The 7,322-nt window shown below is 30.4% G+C and overlaps 1 long non-coding RNA gene across 1 annotated transcript; it reads right to left on the reverse strand.

Moving 5' to 3' along the window:
* Nucleotides 1-204: 204 nt before the first annotated feature.
* On the reverse strand, nucleotides 205-1,948 carry LOC122589469. Its single transcript, XR_006322275.1, has 2 exons — nucleotides 1,670-1,948; nucleotides 205-420 (listed from the first exon to the last, which is right to left on the reverse strand). It is a non-coding gene; the product is annotated as an uncharacterized LOC122589469 (long non-coding RNA).
* Nucleotides 1,949-7,322: the final 5,374 nt, after the last annotated feature.

Genomic DNA, 7,322 nt, shown 5'->3' on the forward strand with positions numbered 1-7,322 from the left:
AGCCAAGATGTTGTCCACAGGACAAATGTATGAAATAAGTCCAGTTTGGACAGAATATTAAGAAAATAGATATCTGTAACAACCAACGGGGTATAAAACTAGTTACCATTTGAACAGGATATTAAGAAAACAGATATCTATCTGTAACCAACGGGTATAAAACTAGTTACCATTAAATCCATCAAACTATTGAGACCATAACAATCATAATCAACTTTAGGTTATCATAATCCACCTCAATTCAGCAAATAAACAAGAGTTCTAAAGGTAGTTGTTCAAATACCCTTCTGTTACGCTTACCTATGCAACCAAAATTTGCGTAGCAACACAGAACAATGGGGGTCTAAGAGAACATCGAAAGCTCTAAAAAACAAAAATAACTCCTCATCTCAAGCTCAAAATTCAGATGCAAAATTTAACCTGTCAGTGACATCAAAACAATAAGAATATAGATAAAAAAAAGAAAGCAAAAACATATAATAACAGGCGAGTAGCTCATGGCCGGGTGGATAATGGTCGTCGATACTATGCCAGCGGGTCAGGGGGGTAACCGGGTAATGTTTATGGGTGGCTTGTCAGTTCGTTGACAACTCAAAGGGTAAATTTATGGGTAGCTAATGAGTAAGCAGCTGATGAGTAAGCGGGAAAGGGAAATGGCTAGTAAGCCAATTACCCAAACTTATCCAGTTTTGAAATACTCTAGCACAGTAACCCAAAATTACCAGCATGATACAAAAGAATTTATGATGCTGCTCAAGAATATTCAGGAAAATGCAGTTACATTGTTCTACGCCTTTTCTCTTTTGTTAACTGTGGGTATGCTACGCGTGTTCTAGCTGTATCATTGACTTATGAATGGATTGACTTAAAGTATACTTTATTTTGAATGGGTCAAACGGGCAAGAGCAAACAAATTAGCTTAAAAGAAAACAGGTCAGAAGCCAACCGACCAAATGTCTACAGTTAAAGAAAGTGAAATAATTGATATTCCTAAAATTCTTCCTAATAACACATGACAATATCCACAAATTTAGCAAAATGAATGCTCACTCTCTCAAGATCTTATAGACAAGTGCCATGTGTAATAAAAAGGATCTTACCATTTCTCATAAAAAAGAAATTAATAATCGGACAAAAAGTGTTTCAGGCCAACAACAAAAAATAAGATCATCACCACTCTTGATAACAAAACCCATCTTGGAGCAGTTAACTTCTCCTTTAACAAGCATTAGATGTCTTAGTTTAGTTACCAGTTGAAAATAAGCAAAGATGATAAAAAAAAAAAAAAAAAAAAAAAAAGAAGCACAATGAGCATCCAATATAAAAATGAACACATAGTAACAGCATATGTTTGTCAAAAGTAGTTACCTGTGTCTCGTGAACCCACCAAATGAAACGACCCAAACACAAACGACAAACATTATTATTATTTTAAATAAATTTCGGCATGACCTTATCAATTTCAACAACCAAATATGTAAAAACTTTTACCAAAACTTGTAAAACATCAACTCAAACCTTTTGAAACTAAATTTTTTAACTATTAGATTTAATCCTGTTACCATTTTTACTAATATAATAAAAGATTTAAGCAGTAATATATTCTATAAGGAAATGACTCATTTGCTGTTACTAACTTCAAAATATAATATCATAGTCAAAATATTACCTTTAAAAATCGAGACGTTACAGCAAACGATTATAAACTCTTGCCCACGTATTGAAATCGTCATTGTTGGTGCGCACTATACACCGACAAAGAGGGCACGTAAGGCCGTTGCTCATCTCAAACCATGTGGTGATGCAATCTTGGTGAAACTCATGGCCACATGGCCGTAACACTCTGAAAGAACGGGGATCAGTCCGATGATAATCCTCTTCCATTACATCATCATCCTCGGTGTCATCATCATCATCATCATCCTCATCCTCATCCTCATCCATGGCAGTTGCCTCATCCTCATCCTCATCAACACCGTCATCATCATCATCATCACCACCACCACCACCATCATCATCTTCCTCCTCAACATCATCATCATCTTCGTCCTCAACATCATCATCATCGCTGTCATCGTTTCCTATGCGGCATATGGAGCAAGTCACAACCGCCGTGTCAGGGGGGTGGTTATCCGGGTCTAGCATTGAACGATCTGGAGTTGGGAGAAGAGTTACGAGATAACCGGCTTCAATAACATGGCTCGCAAGTGTGTTATTTGGCCAAAACGTAATACCATAGATATTAGGAGCTGGAGTAGGTCTGCTTAACTGAAACGAACGTGTATTGCTAACAAATCGAATACCCTCTATGGCATGCCAGGCTATCTCATAATTTACACGAGTTGGAGAAAAACGAAACAAAGGGCGCATATTAACCATCACAATCCTGAATATATAATTAAATAAAAGGTATTCAGGTCTAAAATCAAACACAATGAAATGAAACTGTTACGGATCGAAACCATTGCAAGGTATGGGACTTGTCCCACATCGGTTGTATGGGAAACCAATGTGGGGTTTATATATCAAATGGGCTCTCTCACCCATTAGACTAGTCTTTTGGGTTGTGTTCTCTCATTTGGTATGTAACAATGAAATGAAACCAAACACAATGAATTGAAATCAAATAAAATGAATTGAAAACATCAAATAAAACAACCCACCCCTATATATATATAAAATGGTAGGGATTATATTACCTTTCTCCAAAGAGGAAAAAGCCTTTTCTTTCAAAGGAATCTATAAGTGCATCTGCTTTTGCTTTGTCGATAATGTTTTGGATATCGCTGGGTTCAACCTGGGTGTGGGACTCAAAAAACTGCTCTGTCAGAATAATTTCGGGTTCAGGTTGTATTTCCAGAGCAGAAAACACCGTCGACCCGCAAGAAGGACACGACGGGTAATACGAAGGGACAACTTTGGAACACGCTGCACATCGAAGCCTGCCATCTCCCGTGATATCGATGGCCATCCTTTCCGCCACTAATGGAACCAAAACCCGCCCTGATTTCTCTACTTTATTATACTAGGAAAGAGGGTTATTTTCAATAGCTGATACTGTTATCAAATTAAGTTTACTTTTAACAATTCACTTTCGTTATCATCTTAACCAGATACTCGTAGTTTATTAGATTATTTGATAAAGAGAATTTATCATTTTTCTTTCATTTTCTGGAGATGTAACTCCCTAATATTTATTTACATGTCATGCTTAAATTAAATACTATGAAAATACAAATAGAAAAACACGTCAAACAAGTCAAATCTCTTTTATCTCCAATTTTTCTAACTTCTTCTGAAACGGTACACTTTTAGTAAATGTTTTGGTCAAACAAATTTCTGTCACAAAAAACTTTATAAAACAAGTAAAACTAGTATTTTTACTCGGGCGTTATTCCATGTGAAAAACAAAACTCTCACGACAAAATTTAAAAAATATTAAGCCGAAAAACCAAATTTAAGTGACAAAAGTTAAAAAAACAAAACTTGTAGTCAAAAGTAAAGAAAAAGAAACTTTGATAACAAAATTTAGAAACATAAACTTAAGTGGTAAAAGCAAATAAAAGAACATTTTCAGAGTTTGAGACTTAAAAACAAAGTTATGTGGAAAAATTATAAAAGTTAAGAAAGTTTCTATGACGAAAGTTTTAAAAGTAAAACTTATGTGGTAAAAATAAGAAAGAAATAAACTTTTGATGAGAAAAACTTAAAAACCAAAAGTTACTTGGCCAAAAAATAAATAAAGCAAAACTTTGGTGACAAGAGTTTAAAAATATTTAAAGTTGAAAACAAACCCCATTAAATACCTTTTGTAACTACCGTTAGTTATTAACAGCCATTAAGTCCGTTAGTTAATTTGGATGTGCAATAGCTAAATGTACTTTAAGCATTAGGGGAATACTTTTAGCTACAGTAATCCCTCCTCACAAACCGACCGTGAAAATTAGTATGTATATATAATTGGATTTGGGAGATCTGGTTTCATCAACGTAAACTGAAACTAGATTTTTTAAATGCAATTTTAAAATTTTTGGATAAAACCGGAGTTATACTTTTAGACTTGAAACCTAGCCGGTTTCACAAACTTCTTTTAAGTACAGAATAACATAGTTATTGTAATGACATGGTTTTTTGCCTATGTAAATCATAGTTATCATAATCACATGCAACCAACCTGGCTCACTGTGACGGATTGTCTTTTGGTTAATGTAATGTAGAGCAATTTCTTGTTGCTGCTATATATAAGGGATAACTACAGAAAATAGAAAGCACATTTCGATCAATTCACGAAAATAGCAGTGACCTTTAAAAGTTTTGTTTTTTAGAAATGAACTTTCATTTATTACCGAAAATAGCAACATTTGACACGTGTACATGATGACGTGAACATTTTTTAATGACGTGGCATTATTCTTTATTTATTACTATTTAATTTTTTATCAGTCATGTCATTTCCCAAAAAAAATAATATGGTTCCGTTTCAGTTTCGGTTCCAGCAAGATATTTTTTTCTCGTCATTATATTCTTAAGCTGATTTCAGTTTCTTTTCATTGATTTTTGTTGAGTCTCTTCCATTTTCAAGCATTGAGAAGCTATGTATGAAGATCATAAATGAGACATAGATCTATATCTTCTTCGTCTATTTCGAGATTTAAAATCTCTAAAATTAGATGCCAAAACATCTTGGTTTTCGTCAGAGAGAGATCCTGGAGATATTTAGGTAAGACAAGAGTTTCATAAGTCGGATTTGATTCGTTTAAGAAGAGTTTGTCTGCGGATGAGATAGATCCAGATAACGAAGGTCCAGAGGTGTTCTCGAACTCGAACAAACTGTCGACGGTTTCTAAGTTAGTTGAAGAAATTGAATAAAAAACCATCTCCACATCCAACACTGATGAGGTGTTGAAGTAATCCGACTATAAATTAGAGTTCATTGCTATTTTCGTAAATTGTTCGAAAGGTCCTTTCTATTTCCTGTGTTATAAAGAATGTCATGTCATTAAAAAATGCCACGTAATCAAAAGATGTCCTCGTCACCATGTCCACGTGTCAAATGTTGCTATTTCCGGTAATAAATGAAAGTTCATTTCTAAAAAACAAAACTTTTAAAGGTCACTATTATTTCCGTGAATTGGTCGAAAGGTGCTTTCTATTTTCTGCAGTTATCCCTATATATAACTATGGGCCTATCAAAGGCTGCAAAAACATGTTTTCTAAGTCCAAAAGTGAAACTGGATTGAAATCCAGCTCCACCCAAAACTTTGAAACCGGATTTAAAAATCTGATTTCAGTCTATGTGGACGAAACCAACTTGTTCTATAAATTCTTTTTTAGTAAATACTTGTTAGACAAAATACATACTGAAATATGTCTGTTCTAAAAAATTCATCAATTTTCATATAATAAATTTTAAATTTCAAACTTTTGTTTATATGTGGTTTATATTTATATCTATCTTATATATTTTAAATATGTTCAACGATACATTCAATATATATTTCGTTCAAAATGTTGTTGCTTAACATTAAAATTTCATTTGCTTTGCAAGATATCCTTGCAAAAATTGTTGCACGTGGAAAAATTGACATATGCAGTAAAGATAACATGCATACAACACGTCTAAAGTTACACCAGATGGATTTAAGGTGTGTATATATTGTCAGGATCAAGGACGGTTTTTTTTTTCCCACATAATGAACATACATGTCTTAATCTATGTTCATATAATAGAATTTTCTATAATATATATTATTTTCATACTTATAGTGACGTTCGTTGGAATTTAGTTAAACTTAAGAGGCGTTTGGTTTACAGAATGTTTTTGAAGAAATTGGAATTTGTCAAGGAAATTGGAATTTGAAAGAATTGGAATCTGAAAGTTTTAAAATTTGTCATGTGTTTGGTTGACAGAATTAAATGGAATTCAATCAAAGGAATCTGAATTTAATTTATAAAAATGACAAGAATACCCTTTATTAAATATAAACAATAATAATAGTTTGAAATGTTAATAATATAAATAATATTAAAATAATAATAAGAAGAAGAAAAATAATGATAAAAATAATAAAAGTAATATTTTAATAGTCATAAAAAAACAAATAAAAATAATGCTTAAAAAAGTTATATTAAATATAAAAAATAATAATAATAATATAAATAATATAATAATATTATTATTATATTATTTATATTAATATTATTCATTATTTTTATATAATATTATTGTAAATATATAAAAATAATATTAGTATAAATATATAAAAATATTAATAATATAAATAATATAATAATATTAATATTCTATTATTTATATTATTATTTATTTTTTATATAATATCATTAAAAATCTATAAAAATAATAATAGTTTAAAGATATAAAAATATTGATAGCATAAATATTATAATAATAGTATTATTATTTTATTTAAATTATTATTATTTATTATTTTTATATAATATTATTATAAATATATAAGATAGAAATATAAAAATATAAATAATATAAATAATATAATAATATTATTATTATATTATTTATAATAATATTATTATTTATATTTATTAGTTTTATATAATATTTTTATAAATATATAATATAATAATAATATTATTATATTAGTTATAATAATATTATTATTATTTATTAGTTTTATATAATATTTTTATAAATATATAAAATAATAAGAATATAACTATATAAAAAGATTAATAATATAAATAATATAATAATAATATAACATAAGTAATAATATATGTTATTTAAAGGCATTTTGGTAAATTTGTAAACATTCCATTGGAATGTTAAACATTCCATCCATTTTGTGATGGAATTCCATGATTTAAAGAATTTGAGGGAAAGTTTGTAATTCCAATTCCATCCATTCTTCCAACCAAACATGGTAAAGTATGGAATTCAAATTCCAATTCCTGAGAATTTCGCAAACCAAACGCCCTCTTAGTATCCTTTAGGTACATTATGTGTTATGATGGTTTTTTTCGAGTGGCGTTCTGGAAAGGAAGCCATGGAATTTAGAATTGATAGTTAATTTATGTATAATTTTTCTGATATAATTTTAGGAATTAAATGCGGACTCGATGTAACTTTCAAGAGCTTGAAAAGCTGAAGTTTTATAGATATTGGACCTGATAGATCCTGTTGATCTGTGGGTTTTTTTTTTTTAAGATGAATGAATTTCGTTGAAAACTTTGTGTCGCAATTCAACAACGAGAGGTCTAGCATACGTTGTCTTAATCAGATCCGTGCTAGAGAGCTCCCTCAAAGTAGAAATGCCTATTTCAAATATCCGGTGGGGGAAAAA

This window comes from Erigeron canadensis, chromosome 2 (assembly GCF_010389155.1).
Source record: "Erigeron canadensis isolate Cc75 chromosome 2, C_canadensis_v1, whole genome shotgun sequence".
Taxonomy (NCBI): Eukaryota; Viridiplantae; Streptophyta; class Magnoliopsida; order Asterales; family Asteraceae; genus Erigeron; species Erigeron canadensis.